Here is a 20669-nt window from a genome sequence, read left to right as displayed (position 1 = left end):
ATATTAAAAAGGTCAATATTAAACTGTCGTTCGAGGGCCACCGTACGAAAGACAGCAACTGCCTCCACGAAGAAAACGTTCAACATGGAAGCAAAAACAAGAGCATGCATTGTTTGTAATGTAAAATTAATCTTCGTAATACTTTGGAACCTACTTCTTCGTGAAGGAATATTTGGAGGTAATTTAACACAAGCAGACTAATCCAGTAGGCCCCGCCCAATGGGAGGGCGCTGTTTGATTTGTGTAAAGTCCTTTGTATTTACCCAAACCAAATAGCGCCCTCCTATTGTGTCCACCATACCTCAAATAGGCTTATGTCTTGCTACATGATTCAGACGCGCTTGTCACGTGCAAGTGCACGCATGTCGCACTATAATCACGGCTGTGATTGGTCAAAACATCAGGGGGCGGGCGTAGTGGATCTATCCATTCAAACAGTGTTGAAGAGGTCAGGCGAGGACACGAGATGAAGTAAAGATGCTCAAGAGTTTTCTCCCACGTATTGATCGGCCACAAAGTTCGCCATATCCAGGTAAATCTGTCGACCAAAATGAAGTAAAAACCGTTATTTGACTGTGGCACTTTTAACCCTAATCAGGCCAGGTTATTTTGACCATCTTTCAGCCGGGGGGTGGGGGCAGATTCCGCCCCCCCCCCGCCTTCCGTAAGATCTCGGTCATCGAGTGACGAAACATTTTGAAACTTGGTACATGCATAGAGCAACTCATCATGAAAATACCCAAGAAATTTCCGACTATAGGTTAAAGGGTTTTGGAATTATGGCTAATTAATTATTCATATGTACGAATGGTAATTCTGCTCTTTGTACACGACGTATATGGCAAAATTGATTTTTCACGGCGCATAGCGCCGGGAAATGTTGCATCTTCTTGTCAGGATTTTATGGCAAAGAAAGCAGAAACAAATAGAACGATACGATATGGTTTTGTGCATAATTAATTAATATTCTGTCATGCCCCGCGCCATACGAGTGAGCGACCATACAAGGTCTCTCTCAAATGACGTCAATTCCTACAAACCAACCACGTGCATCGGCATTTTGAGCGTCAACTTGCATAAAGCGCATCGGCAGTGTCGTTTTGCGAACACATTTCGTGCGGGCTTGATACGCAGTAAAATAATGCGTAAATTACGCGGTTGCAGTTTCCTTACAGAGATGGCCGTCTCTGAGGTCTTTTTCAACCTCGTGCCCCGTGGATACGATCTTGCTGAGCCATGTTGTTTCCCATCATGCCATGCGCGATCGTAACCGCTGGAATTGTGTAATTTAAATGTGCCAAAATATGGCACATTATAACGTGCCGACGCTAAAAGTTGTTAAAAGTTGTGATTTGAAGAAACAATCCTTTCAAACATAACGTTTGGACGTTGCGTTATTTAGCAAAGATTTGTATTAGATGTACTTACCCCTTTCGTGCCTTTACAACCACAGATACAGGATTTTCCATTTCGTACAAGCATTGCGACTTTTGAATCACAATTTTTTTTTTCGTAAGTGACGTTACGTGCAAAGCACGCGAGCGTATTATCGGCGCGCCCGGCCTGAAACCTGTGAATAGTCAATCAGCGTCATTTGCGTCATCATCACAGCCAGGGGTTAGTGTAAGGAACGTGCACGCGCCCCTTGAGTCGAGGCTTGGTCTTTTTATTCTATATCTATAGAGAGAGACCGAAAATGCGCTCCGTGCCTGAATAAGAGAGGGCTTTTGAAAGTACCACTTTTGAAAGTACGCATGTGCGCACGTAGTGGTTCGCGTGCGTGTATCGCGAAATACGCACGACTAAGTGTATTCTAAATGTGCACAAAGCAGTCATGTCTTCGCGTAAGCGTTGAGTGTTGTCCATTGCTCTCCATACACAGTCTGTGTAGATCAATGGTGTCGTCAGCTATGTTCGATTGTCTCTCCAGGTGGTCTCATGCAATTTTATTTTTTTATTTTTATTTTTTTAATCGATGAGGGGGTATTTGTGCGCGGAGCCTACAGGCTTCCTTTTTTTTGGGGGGGGGACACGCCCATTACGTCAGCTAAATTTCATGCACGGAGTTAAACACTCAATTATGCTTACCGGAGCCTCAGGGATCATTCCTTCAAGGGTCTCTCTCAATTCGCGAAATGTCGGACGTTCGCTAGGCGTCTCCTGCCAGGTCTCATTCATTACCTCGTAACTGTTTCAACATAAGACACACATTTCAATTCAGTTGATTCAGAATGGCCAAAAGTTCTGAGTTCAATATTAGTCTTTGCCCTTCACCGACGTCTAAAAATACTGTATACTCAGTGTGTAACCTCCCGAGTGAAAGTTCCCAATATCGCAAGCGATTTAGGTACTTCAAAGTTTTAAGAATATTTCTTATAATAAACTGTAGTGGTAGGCTAACGTGATAGTGAAAGAAAAATCTACCCTCTCCGTTCGCATGGAGGCTTGATGGAATAAGGCGTGTCAGACTAATAATGCACATGTGTTGCAGTATGCATCATTATAGGCAAGACTTATTAAGCTGGTCCAGGGCAGTGTAAGTCACAAGCGAAAGTCAGTAAAATGAGATGGGCAGCCAGACAAAGTTACAAGTGACAGTGAGTCCGTCAGTTAGTCGTGAGATAGGAGCAAATTGGATGCCAAGCTGACCAAATGGGACCAGCAAAAATGATGATATATGGATGACCTCTCTTCAATACATTAATATCATTAGTCATCAGTGTTGTGTAGTCGAGATCTGAAAGGTCGTGTCCGAGAGCGAGACCTGAGAACCGAGACCGAGACCTCAAAGTACAAAGTCGAGACCGAGACCAAAACCTTATGGTCGAGACCGAGACCGAGCATATAGTAATGAGTAATATATTTATTACAAAGAAACATGGTATCATTTTGTTTTCTGAATGCTAAGTAAATTCATATGTTGTCACACTGTTTAATACCCATTTTACATTGCTAATTTCAACCATTTGTCCGACTGTTTGAAAAGAAAACTAGCGGGCACATAATTTGGTCAGTTTTTATTGTAAAACAAAATCGGAAAAGTTTCACCTCTGGTAAGTACAACCACAGCAAAATGGAAAGGATGTCACGTCTTGCCACCAGTATGGATAAATATTCCATGTAGGCCTACATGTACGTGTACAGAGGCCCCAATTACACAGGGCTGCGACCTTTGTACCACCTACGAGCGACCGAACCTGGCCAGGACGCTCAATGGTCGCCTACACCCAGAAAATCCGTTTTTCTATGGAACTGCCCCAGCAATCCTTGTTTCTTACTTGAACCACCAAAACTGCATTTTCGGGCATGTTGATGTTGAGCTACTAGCGACCTGTGCGTCCACTGAACCACTTGCCTGCCTCCCCTGTGCTTCCCCTGTGCAACCTACGACAACCAATGCGATTCAAGGCAACATAGGCGACCCCCGAGCAATGTTTGGGTTACCATTGAGCCTCCTCTGTGCCTCTTCTGTGCCATCATTGGCGACCAACGGTAACTAACGGCGATCACTGGTCGACCATTCAGCCATGCTTCTGCCTCCTAGGCGACCCTTGAGGCACAAGGAAGGAAGATGCATCGCCGAGATAGAGAGCAAAATTTGCAACAGAACGGATCTATATATTACGTGGCGACTATTGGCCGACCATTGTGCATCCATTCTGCAACCGGGCGATGCTTGTGCCTCCCTTCTGCCTCATTTGAGCCACCTTTGAGCAACCAACATCCTCGGCGACCTTTGTGCGACTGCTTTGAACATGTCCATCAATTTACGAAGACCATGGCGTCCATGGCGCGGTCTGAACATCCTGTGTACCACCTTTGAACGACCTAGGCAACCATTCAGCCTCCTTTGAGCCTCCAACGGCGACCTGGCCAGTTTCATGGTCGCACGAGGGAGGCTAGGCCCAAAGGTCGCAGCCCAGTGTAAAGGGGGAGGGGTTCTAAGTGTACACATGGAATGGAATGGATGCGTAAGCAAATCCTCTTTAAGGCATAGCTTAAATAACAGTCACTTGATAGAAACTCATATGTTTTTTTAAGTTGTATTTCAGAGACACAGCTTCAGTAGTCGTATACGACTACTGAAGCTGTGTCTCCCAGTGAATGTTCTCTTGGTGTTTTCACAAATATTTGATCTGCATGCTGTTGTTATCTGAATGTTATTTGTTTCCACTGGGGCAATGATCTTTGCCTCATCCCAATATCGTAACCAATTTTAGGTACTTACAGTTGTTCGCTGCAGTGGGCGGGATTTGGTAACCGAAAGCCCCGTTCTATGGAATCAATTACGTCACATGCCTGCATGCCACGATAGGGGTTGGCACCTGTGGAAAAAAAATTAGATGTGTGTGTCACAGATCTATGTGGCGTTTGTTAGAGATCAGCTGGAATGATAGCATTTTATATTTGCCCTGTACACAAGTATGTTGTCATCCTTGCGCATGAAATAAGAATACAGTCTTCAATTTCCAAACAAAATGAGTAAATCATTTCCAAACAAAGTGAGTAAATCACCCATCAAGTCACAAGTCCGGTTACAAGTGACAGAAGATGAACAGTAACGGGAGAATGTCTTTGGCAAGGTTCATTTTGAATAGCGTGTGACTTGGGCCTGGGTAATTTGTACAGTGATGGACTTGCGAGGCCTTGTGAAGGACTCGGCAACAACACAGTGCAAATTACAAACACAAGTCATTTTCCTCCATGCGCCATAATTCCGCACCACACCGGCTGGAAGGTAGAGGGCACGCTATCGATTATGAACTACAAAGCATCCGTTATTAAAAGGCAGAAATAATTGACGCACCCAGTGTGACAATCTCCCACAGCAGAACGCCGAATGACCAGACATCACTCATCGTGGTATAGACATCGTCAAGCAGGCTCTCGATAGCCAACCAGCGAACTGGAACCATCCCCTCCGAAAGGCAATCGTGAAATATCAGATATTAACATATTAAGCTAATACAATTTAAGGACAAACGGAGGACGTTCATTAATTCGTTGGTACCAATGAACCGCCATACTGTCCTCTTTGTACCTGTCCTACCGACTGACTGACTGTCACTTGTGACCTAGACCAGTTGTATGGTCAGGAGAGCCGGGCAGTGCTATCGTATATGATTACCCCGTTACACCAATGTATGGGCTTAATCGGACCGTTGTGTGAACCAAAAACACGGAAAAGACTTCCGGCGAATAGCCATTTCGAATCGATTGTGCGCTGTGACGTTGACAGGTCTAGACCTATAGGGCCAACTTTACTCGGCAAGCTATATATAAGAATGGAGAAGGTTTCAAACCTTCGACCTTCGAAGCACTATACGGGTTCATTGTCTCGTTGTGAAAAAGCGCCCTCACACAGGGTACTGCATCATCGTGGAGGACGCCATTTTTAATTATCAAAGGTTACAGACGTTGATCTCCATTCCAGGAGATCAATGATTACAGACCAGTAAATAGACTGTCATAATTTATATAGTCCTCGTTGATAACTACGCGCGATTCCCCAAATTATGAAAAAAAATCACAAGTCTCAAAGCTTATTCATCATCTTTCATTTTTCGTTCAATTTTTTTTGGGATGAACCAATGACCTTGGTGAGAAACCTCCATCCAAAGATTATCACCCCTAAAAACAGTCCTGAAGCCATCTCCATATTGTAAATGAACGTCTACGCTCCATTGCAAAATAGAGCCATTCCGCCCGATTTCATCCAAATTTCACGGAAATACGACCCGGAGTCCGAGTCGAAATTGACATAGGACATTTTACAGTGTACAACTCTGTTGTTCAAAATACAAGTACCGTAGTCAAACATATGAATGAAAGCTCGAGAAAAAAAGGAAGGCCGGCTAGAAGTTAACTTACCATTGAAGTCATTTCGTATTGTTGTGTCTCAGAAACATCACGCGCTAGGCCAAAGTCGGACAGCTTGCATACCATGTCTTTATCAAGGAGGATATTTCGGACGGCTAAATCACGGTGAATGCACTGCAGAAAAAAAATGTGTATGCTTGTTCGAAGTTGAAGAAATGTTTGAATTATCTTTAATATATAGCCTAACATAACCACCCGTGAAATTGATACACCACAATGGCGAGAAAAATAGGGATTTCTATTTAATAGTTAAGTGACTTGGAAGTCTGATTTCGCCAAATGAACTCAGTCTGACCTAAGTGTACATTGCTTGCTGTATCAGACATGACGATTCGTCTTAGCCTGTACTCAATGACTGAGATCATAAGTGCAAAGCCGCGGAACACGCAAAATTAATAGTTAAGTAGTTTAATCATAAACTCATACCTAACACAAACACCCACACGCATCTGTGTAAACACCGGCAATCGTGAACTCCCTATTGTCCGTAATCCTCATTCCTTTATTTGTACTCGAACTTTTTAGCAACAGCTCTCATTGGTTTTGTACACGAATTTCAATCGTGGACTATCGGTCAATCGTAGGTCGTATTGCGTGTGCCCTAACCCTTTTGTCCTAGGTCCACGATTGCCGGTGTTTACATACCCACTAACCCCTTCTCTAACCCTAACCCTAGAGGTCATCAGTACAGACAGGTCTCTAATTTCTTTCTAGGTGATGAAGCTATAGTTGCTTGACCAGATCACATCAAATGTATAATGGTGGTGACAACATGGTTGTCTGCGATCAGCATTAGTGAACCACGTGACTGCAACATTGATCTTGACCGCAGTCTGAATGTTTTTACTCTCAGTTTATTATTTTCTTTATCTTGTATTCCCACACGTACCCCAACTGATGACAGGTATTCCATGCCATTCGCGATCTGAGAGGCAAAAGCAAGCAGCTCGGATGGAGGGACAGGTTTAGCGCCTTCTACGGCTTCCTCCGTCCATGCCTGTTTCTTGTTCCTCAGGTAACCCTGTAGACTGCCCCCTGGTAGTAACTCCAGAATGATGAAGAAGGGTTCTGAGAAACAGATCATTAGAAGAAGAAAAAAGAGTCGAAAGGGACATGTCGAAGTTGAAATTCTAAAATAATCGTCATTATTGAAAGCCTATTCTCATCAGCCCATCTGAATTTATTTCCAACCTCTCATTTTATAGGTGCGTGTTTTGTTCTACCTCTTGCGTATTCATTATTACGGATTTAAGAACACAAAATACACCTCTATTAAAAAAAAAATGGCTGCTGAATGTATTTTGTCGTTATAGCTGAAGTCCCTGACTACTTCGCTTAATCTTGATACGACCCATTATCTGAAAACTAAATTCACAAACGTGCTACCCACCCGAGTCAGTGCAGCATCCAAACATAGAGACTACATTCGGATGTCTCTTCAAAGTTTTGTGGATCGCGATTTCCTTCTTGAAGTCACAGACGGCTGCTTCATCAGCAGACTCTGAAACAAAAAAAAGAAGAAGAACAAACACTTATAACAAAAAAACTGAGAATAAATCAGGTCATAATGGTCGCCAATAGCAGTTAGGTGTATCTCCGTGTGCAATCTTATAATACTAGACTAAGCAACCTTAGTATAACTGGCCTGCAAGCGCACATAGTAATACTCAAATAATAATAATGGCTATCAATTGGAAGTCTTTTCATCCACTATGGTCTAACCAATAGGCCAGATTTACCCATTCATGGGCGTTACAAAGTAATTATCCAAGTCGACAAGGGAGTCTGGTTGGCACAGTGGTTACTGTCCTCGCCTTCCACTGCTGTTGGCTGGGTTCGATTCTTGTCCTGTACACATATGGATTGGGTTTTCAGTCTCTACCTGATTCCATAAGTTTTCTACAGAATGTTCTTCGGGGTATTCCTCCTACCTCTAAAACTGTAATTTCTTTTCATTGTCTTCTCTCTACTGGTTTCCTCAGGCTTTCGATCTGCCGTGCCTAGGGCACTTTTGAGAAATAATTGGTCTCAGAAAGAAAGGAAAATAAATACTGCCCAGCACAGAGGTGACACTCAGTCAGAGTAAGTCAGTTAGTCGGTCAGTGAGATAGGTACAAAGATGACACCAGGTGTGGGACCAGCAAATGTCTGCATGGTGCAGGTTAGTGTAGCGGGTAAGTCATCATCCACAATCTGTTGTGTCTTCATTTATAATCAGTTTCTTGCCTTTGAGTACTTTCACAGCCACCTCTGTCTCGACTCCTTCCTGCAGTATCCCGTCTGCAGTTGCCCTGAAGACCTGACCGAAGTTCCCACTTCCGATGACATCGAACAGCGTAATCTTGCTCCGGGGAAAGTTACATTTCTTCATAGTGCCTTCCTCCATTACCTTTGAGAGAATACAGAATTCAGTTTTGCTTGTTTCAGTCAGCTAAGATCGTTTCTATATCTTACGATATTTGGGACTTATAATATATCTTTTCATCGCAGATATCATCCGAAAGGTTCTTGTGCAAGTGAAACGGGGTTTCTGACCGGCTGTCTAAACTTCAAAACCTCTAAAGACGGCCACGTTAGACACCTTGCTCTGTGTGCCTTCACTGAGGGCATGTTATTTATCACAAAAAAGTGAAGTATTCTGAAGCTTTCTGCCGGAATAATTCTGAATAGCAGGCTTACCTCTGTAACCTCTTTTGCTCTTTTACGCTTGGCATTGGACCGCAGTGTGCAAACAGTTACAATGACGACGACTGCTAACACAGTCCCCGCAGCCGGTATGATGATGGCGAGCAGCTGCAGTATATCTGTGAGAAATAGGACAAGACAAGAAGCCTTTGCAAAGGAGGCACCACGCTCTCCCCCACAAGGGCGGATCCGGGGGGGGGGGCAAAGGGGGCCATGCCCCCCCCCCAAAAAAAAAGAAACCAATTTTTTTTTTTTTTTTAATGCGACATCGCAAAAAAGGCAGGCAATGAGTACACCAACATCTTTTCCTCAAAAAACAGTGGTTAAAGAGGTCAGAAATTGCCTCAGATCGCACCAAAGAGCATCTAGAATCCAGAACCCCACGCCGTAATTTTTTTGACCCACTTTTTGGGGGACCAACAATTTTTTTGGCCCCCCCCCAAAAAAAACATTGTGTTCTGGATCCGCCCTTGCTCCCCCATCATCGTTCAAGCGAGTGGGTAATTGTATGAGTGTAACGAGTTTTCGCATCTCAGACCTGTGTGTGCCGAGTTCGACTAAGCAAACTTGATCTTTTTTACCAACCTAGTTTGTCGTTCACAATCAATTCCATGACTATCTCTCTTAACACTGTGCCTCCGTCGGGACACATCACCCTGCATGTGATGCTTCCCAGTCGATGCTCTGGGCGTATCTGCAGGTTGATTTCACTCGAGATTTTCCAGTCCCCGTTGGCCTCTTCTTGGCGTAACTGGGTCCCATCTGGCAGAATCTCTGTCTTTGGTTTGATCAGCCAGGTCATGTTACTAGCTGGATTCGAACCTGACGCGTTGCAGATGAATCGATAGCGACTTCCGATTGTGACATCAGCGCTGCACTCCGTGTCGCTCTCGCATGAATGAGTGGTGTTGACTTGAAAGATCATGGCGCTTGGTGGATCTAGATTAAACCCGGGGAAAGAAGAAATCGTTTAAAAAAAATGTATGAAATGGGATATTGAACGTGAAAATCGACACACATTATTTTGGAATGACTTTGAACAAATTATGAATATTTGACGACCTGACAGAAGTAGGGTAAATTGGTTCCCTCCAATCAAAATCAAGAATGCTGCGACCGGAAATCGGTCTACTCGCAAGGCGGAGCTGTTTGCGAGGAAACGCAAACTAAAAAAAAAACACCTTTAGTCAGAAGGTTGAAAAAACTCCAAATAATTTCCCCCTTCGCACGAATGATACAGTTGAAAACAAGTGCGAGTGCACAATAAGCTCTAGCCGATTTGCAAGAAGCATTGCTGCCCTTGCATGACAGTCTTGCATGAAATCGATCCAAATGATCCTTGCCGGAGCTGAAAAATGCGACGCCGATGGCACATATGGAACATCACACTTTTGGTCGATTTCGGGGACAGACAGACAGACCATCGGATTGACCGACCGACCGACCACCAATTGACATGTAGAAGCTCCTTCCAGATATTAAACATATAAGGGGGATCCGTTGTAGTACACGGACAGTCATCTTTAAAATCAATCAAGAGTTAATATTTTTTTTCAAAGGAACCACACAGGGAAACTGACTGGGTGCTAACGGTAACCCAATATGTTTTTTTATGATCCCCCCCCCCCCTAGTATTTGACAGAAAAAGCTCCCAGCTTTAACCTGATATCAAAAAATATTAACATATACACAGATCCCGTTTTTTAAAAATAGGCAATGTTCCAGAGTTGCATTGATATGGGTCACCCTGTATAGGCCTGCCAGCTTTAATAAGTTGTTTGTGAATACCTAATTTGTCGATACCAAACTAGTTTAAAACTGCCTTTACAAAAGTTTCGAAAATTCATGAGTTTGTTTACCTTTAAAGCAGGAGGAATAGATTCGGGATGAAATATAGAACTAGTCTACTTACACATTACGTTTAGCGTCAAACTCGCGTTTTTTTTCAGCCGGTTGCGATATACACATCAACGTGGATCCTGTCTGGTTTCTGTACAACTTTTTCTTTAGGCGACTCTCCAACGGTCCTTTCAATTCGAGCCCATCCAACAAACGTGTTCCGTTAATGAGCCAGAGTAAATACGGTGTCTTATATTTGAAATTGTCTCCTCGAAGTGTGCATTTAAACTCGGTCTCTTGCCCTTCTATTTCATATGGACTTATTCTGGACAATATTACCTCCTGTGTAGAAACTGGAGAAAATGGCATAGGATATTATTATATTATTCCATTTCGGGAAGCAAAAACATAATGGAATATTTTATGACAAATCTCACTGTCCACTTTGTTCACAGTTGCCTCATAGGCTAAAAAAGTGACCACGCACAGTAATCAGATAATAACACACACACACACACCCAGACTTGTTTCACATACCTAGTGTGGACTTTCCTTTCTTTTCGTGTAGTTAAGGAACACCAGTGGAAAAACTCATTTTTCTCAAACTGTGAAAACTCTTACAACCCAATTTTTTTTCAATGATTCCCTTTAGTGTTTCTCTTCATTCTGCTACAGATAAACCTAACCCAAAAATGCCTCTAAACCTGTTTTCCAGAAATGGGGAAACACTGTGTGGACGTGGGCAAGTCCACACTTCGTCGCTGCTACCTACATTATGTGGACGTCTTTTGTTCGGAAGTCCACACTGCGTATGTAAGACAAGCTCACAAGTGTGTATTTGCCTGCTATATTGTCCCTCTTTGTTTGTACTCATGAAGACCCCCCATATGTTTTGTACACGAATCCAAATTGGGGAGTTTTTGGGAAGTGGGGACCCTATTGTCCTCTATTGTTCAACGTCCCCCTATTGAATGCAGAAACAAACACACACATACGTTACATACATAGTGTTTCGTGTAGTTAAGAAAAACCTGTGAAAAAAACCTCATTTCACTCACACTGCGAAAACTCTTTCATCCACTTTGATTACTATGATTCCCTCGAGTGTTTTTTTTATTTTGCGACGAATAAAGCTTACTCAAAAAACCTTTTAACCAGAGAGGGGGAAACCTTGTGTGGACGTGGGTAAGTCCACACAACGTATCTGACACCTGGTTTATGGTGACATCTTTTGCTCGGAACTCCACACAGTGAATGTAATGCTTGCACACACACAAACACAAAATAAAGAGAACTTATCTGAAATGTTCATTTCCCAAGGTTTTCTTGTTTTTATGTCTGCTATTTTTTGTGCTGGTTGATTGTTAAGTTGAACAGGTTCACGACCTAAAAATATAGCCTTAAAATAGCCAATAAATCTCAACACCAAGCATTCCCGAGAGAGAAAAAAGTTGTTAGATTAAGGTTTAGCTGAAACCTATGTTCGAGAAACTGTCACACAAAGTTACTGCTTTCGTTTCAATTCGTTATTCATGTCAATGTCTACTGATCTTTCTATAATTATGTCACTGATTAGCTTAACCCTGTTTTTCTTTTCAGTTTTGTTAAAAAAAAAAAAAATTCCAAAAAGGTGGCAGCCTACTTACCTGGGCACAATATGTTGAAGATGGAGACAATTAGTAGGAACATGTAGACACCAATAGAAGCTCGCTTACCTGAGGCCATTGTTGGGTGTGTTAATTCGCACAAGGAAACAGCAATTCATATGTAATCGTAATTATTCAGCTTGCTTGATTTAACGAAACAAAGATAGCGTCATGCAATTTCACTTTCTACATTTGCTTAATTTATTTTTACTACAAGCAATGTGAGGTCAACGAAAGGCCATGAAAAGCTATTACATTTTTTTTTATCATTATATCTGAAAACAATACGGACAAAATGCCGGGCACTATGCCCTCATTTCAACTTAACAACTCAAAGAAGTAAACCTAGACTCAAAGAAGTAAACCTAGTCTGTTATGGACAGGGGGAATGAAAAAAAGACCCAAGGTTATTAAAGTACCCTGGTAAAATATAGCTTGATTGCTGGAATGTAATTAGGGCGCAGATATTTACATGATGGAGTGCGGTGCGGAAGTGCGAGGATGATCGCGGGTTCGATCGAGTCCTGGCCAGGGAAAAGACGACCCATGGCAGGAAAATATGAAGCGGGTTCGTGTTCCGTGGCAGCGCCAGCCCAAATATTCTTTGCCTTTTGTTATGAAAAGATATATAAATACCGGTATAAGTAAAAAATAAGTAAATTGTTCTGCATGGATGTTTGGCCGAGCGGGAATACAACCCACAATCTCCTGCATGAGCATCAGGGTACCTACAAGTAGGCCCAAAAAAGAGCAACTATAGGCCTACACGCTCTTCGTACGTGACATATAAAAAATAATATTTAAGTATTCTGCTTGCAACAATGCGAACGAAACAGCGAGCGAAAGTCTGTATATAAGGTTAGCGGGCATGCGCTTTCTTACTCCACCCCCCCCCGAAACGACAGCTTAGTCAGCGCGTATGTCAACTCGTTCTGAGGGATATTTGAAAACTTCAGTTGGTGAAAGTTAAAATTTCTTACCAAAAGGAAGTACTGTTCGGCAATTTAAAAAAAAGGAAATGTTTTCGACGAAGAGAAAGTTGGGAACCCAAATTTAATTTCCTAAAACTTGACCAAAAGTACGAAAACACACGAACCATTAATACAAATCTAGCTCCATGCACTCACTAGCCTAATGATCGAGAAATAGCACACATGTTCAAATACATTTAGACTTCAAGCTAATAAAACGGGTCGCTCGGAAATAATGGGAAACCTAAATTATCAGCTGAAAATATTATTGTGAAATCTGAATTGGTGAATTTTACGAGCTAAAAAAAAAAAAAGCATTTTAAAGGGAAACGTACTTTCGAGTAGTTTAGAGAAAAGGCAAACTGTGCCTTGGTATTCTATGAAAAATGAAATACAGCCGTTGCCAACACTGCTTACTGACTAGATTAAACTGAGATTATAGCTATATCCAAAAAAGGTGAGAGGGCCCGTCTCCATCGTGACAGGACCTGGCTTGCGGAATAATAATAAACACTGTTTTAGGAAATTGTGATGAATGTACCTCACGTAAACAATAATGGTATCGTCTGCATTGACGGTTGGGCTATAAGGCGACAACTCGCAGGCCCTTTCGCTCGTACCCCCCGCCCTGCAAACAGGACGCTGGGATACTCTGATTAATAAACGCTCTGATAGGTTGGATTTTGCGTGACCAGTGACCTGAACGTCATCAAGGTCATGACTCTGTAAGGTTTGAAACGGCGTTAAGACTGATTCATTACTCTTTTATTCCAGTTTAGATTTTTTTTTCTCGTTGAAAAGCGTAGGCCTAATAATGTAGGAAATTCTGTAAAACTTATCTGTGTTGTAAATTTACAATTCCCGTCACTCGCTTAGGCTCCGTTTCGAATCACGAACGGTCGGATTGCATTATGCGACGCTCAAAATTTTGTCAACATGGTCCGCGATGAAACAGAAATCACATCCGGTATGGAATGTGCGCAATTCTATAAGAAGTTTTCGGATATTATTTGCGCACATTGTCTAACTGCGGTCTTGAACAGTTGCAGCCAGATGCTTTATACATAGGTCATAGGCCATTTCCTTCACAAAATTCTGTGAAGCTCATCAGAGTATCCCAGCGTCCTGTTTGCAGGGCGGGAGGGGGGGGGGTACGAGCGAAGCAGGCCCTCAGCCTTTTTGAACCTTGCACTTCTAAAAAATCTCACGTGACGTTTGCATCAACTTAACTAGGTCGATACGCATTGTTGGCCACGGAAAAAAATGGCGCCCATACTGCGCCACATCAGTTATCACTGACGTTTCCGGCGTTTTGCCAGGTCACGGCAGTACATGTACATCAGGTGATGACCGATTTCTCCGACGGTTCCACATACATGATACATATCCATTTGGTGGCTTAGGCCAAACAAAAAAAGTCTCCGGTTTCTGGTATGCGCGCGTCGCCGTAGCCATGCGCGTCGGCAAAATGAAAAAGTTTTTTTTTTCAATGAAAGATGATGTCTCAGAACCGCCAAACTCACTGGTTTGACTGGAATCCTGCTGCTGCAAAATTTTAACGTGTTTTTAGATCGGGTTATGGTTGAGAATAAGCTTCATGTGGCCTCTCTGGACTCCCATATATTTGCACTAAGTTTAGTCGGGCACCATTTGCAGTCATCAGCCGACATTTGAAGCAAAAAAAAATCAGGTAAAAAAAAAAAAAAAGCCGCGTCGCCGCATCACTGTTTGGGCAAGCTCCATACCATAAACCGGAGAATTTTTTCTTTTGACCTGAGCAAAGATGTCTACAAACGATTGTCTTGTTGACCCATAGTGGGTGTTGCATTCAAGGAAGACTGTGACAAGTTTTTCTCATTATTTTTCATGTGAAGTATCAATGAAACACACATAACAATTGTTGCCGAATATATTGACTACAAACGGTGAATACTAGTAGTCTGCATGTGTCACTAATTTATTTATTTATTTATTTATTTCTTATTTATCCTGGGTGATCCATTCAGTGAGAAAAACTCACTGATCTCCCATGGATCCCAGCTCACACAAAACTACTATGAAAATACGATTAGAAGTACAATGTAAGAATGTTAAAAAAATTTATTGAAATAAACTTAAATAAAATAGGAATTACATAGATCAACAGACATTTACTATACAATACAAAACATCGCTGCAAGATGACATCCCCCCGTTGTTTTTTCTTTTTTCTTTCTTTTTTCTCTTCTTATTTTTTTTTTTTTTTAACTGAGCTGTTTGAGTTGTTTGACGAAGTGATTAAGACTTGTTGGATGCGGAGACTAATAAAAAGAGTCAAGAAATTCATGTCTGTGAAATAGGTAAATGATAATGAATGAATGAAACTGCACACAGCTTGAATAGATATGCTCGTTTGCATGTCATACTCATAATTTTTGATAAATCAGTACATAAACCTGTTGTTGCAATAGATTGCAATGTAATTATGCAATATTTAAATTTCATTTATATGTATTCAATACACACAAATAATTGAATGATTCGTTAATCAAACCGACAATATGGAAATGCTATTGAACACATACCACAAATCATTTTAAGATACGTCTATAAATACATGTCTTGAACAAAAGACTACAGATTTGCACTGTAGAAATTATGCATTCTCATCTTGCAGGCTGATAGGCTCTATGTGCTGAACAATTCTTATGTATACACGTAGATGCAAAATATATATCATACATTATTGAACACGCAGAAGTGAAACGTTAGAAGGCACGTCATGATCTTCACATATTTCACACTTTGACCCACGCCTCCATCAAAGGGGAAAAGGGGACATGATACTTTACGTGCTACAAATACGTAGATACATCAATGCCAACCTAACAGTTGCAACAGACTGCAGTGAAAATAGTATTATTCAATATTCTACATATCTTAATTAGGCTAAGTCCACTCCCATTGCTAAACGCAACAATCTTGAACAGTTGAACATAAAGTGTGTAGGCCTATGTGAACCAGAATTAGTGCGTGGCACGTTCCGCGACACTGTGAAATTACCTCTGTGGTGGAGACGTCTTCATTTTTGTAATGCCGTAAGGCTTAAATTTAAACTATAATCATGCTTACACTTGTTTTATTTAGTTATATGCGTACACTAAGTCTTCATTCACCATTTAATTAAGGCCTACTAATATCTTGCATATTTAACTCACCGCGTAATCTTGCTCCGGGGAAAGTTATATTTCTTCATACGTGCCTTCCTCCATTACCTTTGAGAGAATACAGAATTCAGTTTTGTTTGATTCAGGCAAATTTGTTCCTATATCTCACCATACTTGGGACTTATATTTCTTTTCATCGCAGATTTCTTTTCATCGCAGATAACAACCAAAAGGTTCTTATGCAAGTGAAACGGGGTTTCTGACCGGCTGTCTAAGGCCCAAAAAAAAAGTCTCCGGTTTCTGGTATGGAGCTTGCCCAAAAAGTGGTGCGACGACGGGGCTTTTTTTTTTTTTTTTACCTGTTTTTTTTTTGCTTCAAATGTCGGCTGATGACTGCAATTGGTGCCCGACTAAACTTAGTGCAAATATTATGGGAGACCAGAGAGGCCACAAATAAAGTTTATTCTCGATCATAATCCCATCTAAAAACACGTTAAAATTTTGCAGCATCAGGATTCCAGTCAAACCAGTGAGTTTGGCGGTTTTGAGACATCATCTTTCATTGAAAAAAAACCAACTTTTTCATTTTGCCAGGCGCGCATGGCTACGGCGACGCGCGCGCATACCAGAAACTGGAGACTTTTTTTTTTGGCCTAAACTTCAAAACCTCTAAAGACGGCCACGTTAGACACCTTGCTCTGTGTGCCTTCACTGAGGGCATGTTTTGTTATTTATTACAAAAAAAATGAAGTATTCTGAAGCTTTCTGCCGGAATAATTGTGAATGGCAGCCTTACCTCTGTAACCTCTTTTGCTCTTTTACGCTTGGCATTGGACCGCAGTGTGCAAACAGTTGCAATGACGACGATTACGAACACAGTCACCGCAGCCGGTATGCCGATGGCGAGCAGCTGCAGTACATCTGTGAGAAATAGGACAAGACATAAGCGACCATCAAAATTAGAAGCCTTTGCAAAGGAGGCAGCAAGTTCCTTCATCATCGTTCGAGCGAGTGGGTAATTGTATGAGTGTAACAAGTTTTCGCAACTCAGACCTGTGTGCCTAGCTTGACTAAGCAAACTTGATGTTTTGTTTACCAACCTAGTTTGTCGTTGACAATCAATTCCATGACTATCTCTCTAAACACTGTGCCTCCGTCGGGACACATCACCCTGCATGCGATGTTTCCCAGTCGATGCTCTGGGCGTATCTGCAGGTGGATTTGACTCGAGGTTTCCCAGTCCCCGTTGGCCTCTTCTTGGCGCAACTGGGTCCCATCTGGCAGAATCTCTGTCTTTGTTTTGATCAGCCAGGTGATGTTACTGGCTGGATTCGAACCTGACGCGTTGCAGATGAATCGATAGCGACTTCTGATTGTGACATCAGCCCTGCACTCCGTGTCGCTCTCGCATGCATGAGTGGTGTTGACTTGCAGGGTCACGGCGCTTGGCAGATCTATAATGAAACCACAATATTGTTATGTCATTCTATTTTCGACTTTCACACCCCATACTCCCCCCCCCAAAAAAAAAAAGGGGAGAGATATGATTTGTTTTTGTAAATTGTTTGAATGAGATATCGAATGTGAAAATTGGCACCCGTTTAATTATGGAATAACTTTACACATTTTTAATTATTTCCGGCCCGACAATAATTTAGTTTTCACAGGGTAGGCTGTTTCCCGCCCTCAATCAGAAGGTATAGTAGAGACTGGGAATCAGTCTACCCGCTCAGCGGATCGTCCACGCACAAACCCCTTTTCAGAGGATTGCAGAAACTCATAATATATTTTCTTACCGCTAAAATAGAAGATACAGGTGACAATTTGTTGGGATAAATTACTCAAATTTGTTGAAGATCACAGAGTGTGATCACAATATTTTTAATTCATTGAGTTGCCCACGATTTGAGGGACAATTGACACTAGATGTCAGAGCTTTGAGTTCACGTAACTTAAATTTAGCTAGTGCAAATTTGTCTAGAGTCACGGTCCGCGAATTGGGGGGGGGGGCAAAATTAGCAGCACTAGCTGGCGGAGTTTTGAGTTCAAGAATCTTGACATCAAAAGTCATCAGCGATTTAGGGGACCAATTTGCACTAGCTAAATCATTTGCAAAATGATCCCTGCCAGAGCTGAAAAATGCGACGCCGATGGCACATATGGAACATCATACTTTTGGTCGATTTCGGGGACAGACAGACAGACAGACAGACCGACCGACCGACCACCAACTGATATGTAGAAGCTCCTTCCAGATCTTAAACATTTAAGGGGGATCTGTTGTAGTACACGGACAGTCATCTTTAATATCAATCAAGAGTTAAAATTTGTTCAAAGAAACCACATAGGGAAACTGACTGGGTGCTAACGGTGACCCAATATGTTTTTATGATCCCCCCCCCCCGTATTTGACAGAAAAAGCTCCCAGCCTTAATCTGATATCAAAAACATTAACGTACACAGATCACGTTTTTGAAAAATAGGCAAATCTTCCAAGGTTGCGTTGTTTTGGGTCACCCTGTATAGGCCTACTTTCTTTAATAAGTTGTTTGTGAATAACTTATTTGTTGATACAAAACTAGTTTAAAACTGCCTTTACAAAAGTTTCGAAAAGTCATGCGTTTGTTTACCTTAGGAATAGATTTGGGATGCAATATAAAAGTAGTCTACTTACACATTACGTTTAGCCTCAAACTCGCGTTTTTTTCAGCCGGTTGCAATGTACACATCAACGTGGATCCTGTGTGGTTTCTGTACAACGTTGTCTTTAGGCGACTCTCAAACGGCGGTACTTCCGATTGGGACCCACCAACTTGTGTCCCGTTAATGTGCCAGAGAAAATACGGTGAGATGTTTTGGTCTGTTCGAAGTGTGCATTTAAACTCGGTCTCTTGCCCTTCTATTTCGTATGGACTTACTCTGGACAATATTACCTCCTGTGTAGAAACTGGAGAAAATGGCATAGGATATTATCATATTATTCCATTTCGGGAAGCAAAAACATAATGGAATATTTTATGAAAAATCTCACTGTCCACTTTGTTCACAGTTGCCTCATATAATAGGCTAAAAAAGTGACCACGCACAGTAATCAGATAATAACACACACGCGCACACACATGTGTATTTGCCAGCTATACTGTCTTTCTTTGTTTGTACTCTTGAATACCCCCGTATGTTTTGTACACGAATCCAAATTGGGGAGCTCTCGGGAAGTGGGGACCATATTGTCCTCTATTGTTCAACGTCCCCTATTGAATGCAGAAACAAACACACACATATGTTACATACATAGTGTGGACATTCTTTTGTTTTCGTGTAGTTAAGAAAAACCTGTGAAAAAAATCCTCATTTCACTCACACTGTGAAAACGCTTTCATCCACTTTGATTACTATGATTCCCTCGAGTGTTTTTTTTTTTTTTTTGGCGACGAATAAAGCTTACTCAAAAAAACCTTTTAACCAGAAAGGGGGAAACCTTGTGTGGACGTGGGTAAGTCCACACAACGTATCTGACACCTGGTTTATGGTGACATCTTTTGCTCGGAGCTCCACACAGTGAATGTAATGCTTGCACACACACAAACACAAAATAAAGAAAACTTATCTGAAATTTTCATCTCCTAAGGTTTCTTGTTTTTATGTCGGCTATTTTTTGTTCTCGTTGATTGTTAAGTTGAACAGGTTCACGACCTAAAACAGTATAATTCAGGTTTTCCTAATAGCCTTAAAATAGCCAATAAATCTCAACACCAAGCATTCCCGAGAAAAAAAGTTGTTAGATTAAGGTTTAGCTGAAACCTATGTTCGAGAAACTGTCACACAAAGTTACTGCTTTCGTTTCAATTCGTTATTTATGTGAATGTCTACTGATCTTTCTACAATTGTGTCACTGATTGGCTGGACCCTGTTTTTTTCCAGTTTTGTTAAAATTAAAAAAAATGTTCCAAAAAGGTGGCAGCCTACTTACCTGGGCACAATATGTTGAAGATGGAGACAATTAGTAGGAACATGTAGACACCAATAGAAGCTCGCTTACCTGAGGCCATTGTTGGGTGTGTTAATTCGCACAAGGAAACAGCAATTCATATGTAATCGTAATTATTCAGCTTGCTTGATTTAACGAAACAAAGATAGCGTCATGCAATTTCACTTTCTACATTTGCTTAATTTATTTTTACTACAAGCAATGTGAGGTCAACGAAAGGCCATGAAAAGCTATTACATTTTTTTTTATCATTATATCTGAAAACAATACGGACAAAATGCCGGGCACTATGCCCTCATTTCAACTTAACAACTCAAAGAAGTAAACCTAGACTCAAAGAAGTAAACCTAGTCTGTTATGGACAGGGGGAATGAAAAAAAGACCCAAGGTTATTAAAGTACCCTGGTAAAATATAGCTTGATTGCTGGAATGTAATTAGGGCGCAGATATTTACATGATGGAGTACGGTGCGGAAGTGCGAGGATGATCGCGGGTTCGATCGAGTCCTGGCCAG

At 41.6% G+C, this 20669-nt stretch overlaps 1 pseudogene; it reads right to left on the bottom strand.

The window, feature by feature from the left end:
* Positions 1-349: 349 nt before the first annotated feature.
* On the bottom strand, positions 350-20216 carry LOC119729386 (annotated as a pseudogene).
* Positions 20217-20669: the final 453 nt, after the last annotated feature.

The sequence above is a fragment of the Patiria miniata genome, unplaced genomic scaffold, assembly GCF_015706575.1.
Source record: "Patiria miniata isolate m_02_andy unplaced genomic scaffold, ASM1570657v1 HiC_scaffold_1, whole genome shotgun sequence".
NCBI classification, from domain to species: domain Eukaryota; kingdom Metazoa; phylum Echinodermata; class Asteroidea; order Valvatida; family Asterinidae; genus Patiria; species Patiria miniata.
The sequence above is the reverse complement of the archived record's forward strand: the minus strand, read 5'-3'. Positions and strand labels throughout refer to the sequence as shown.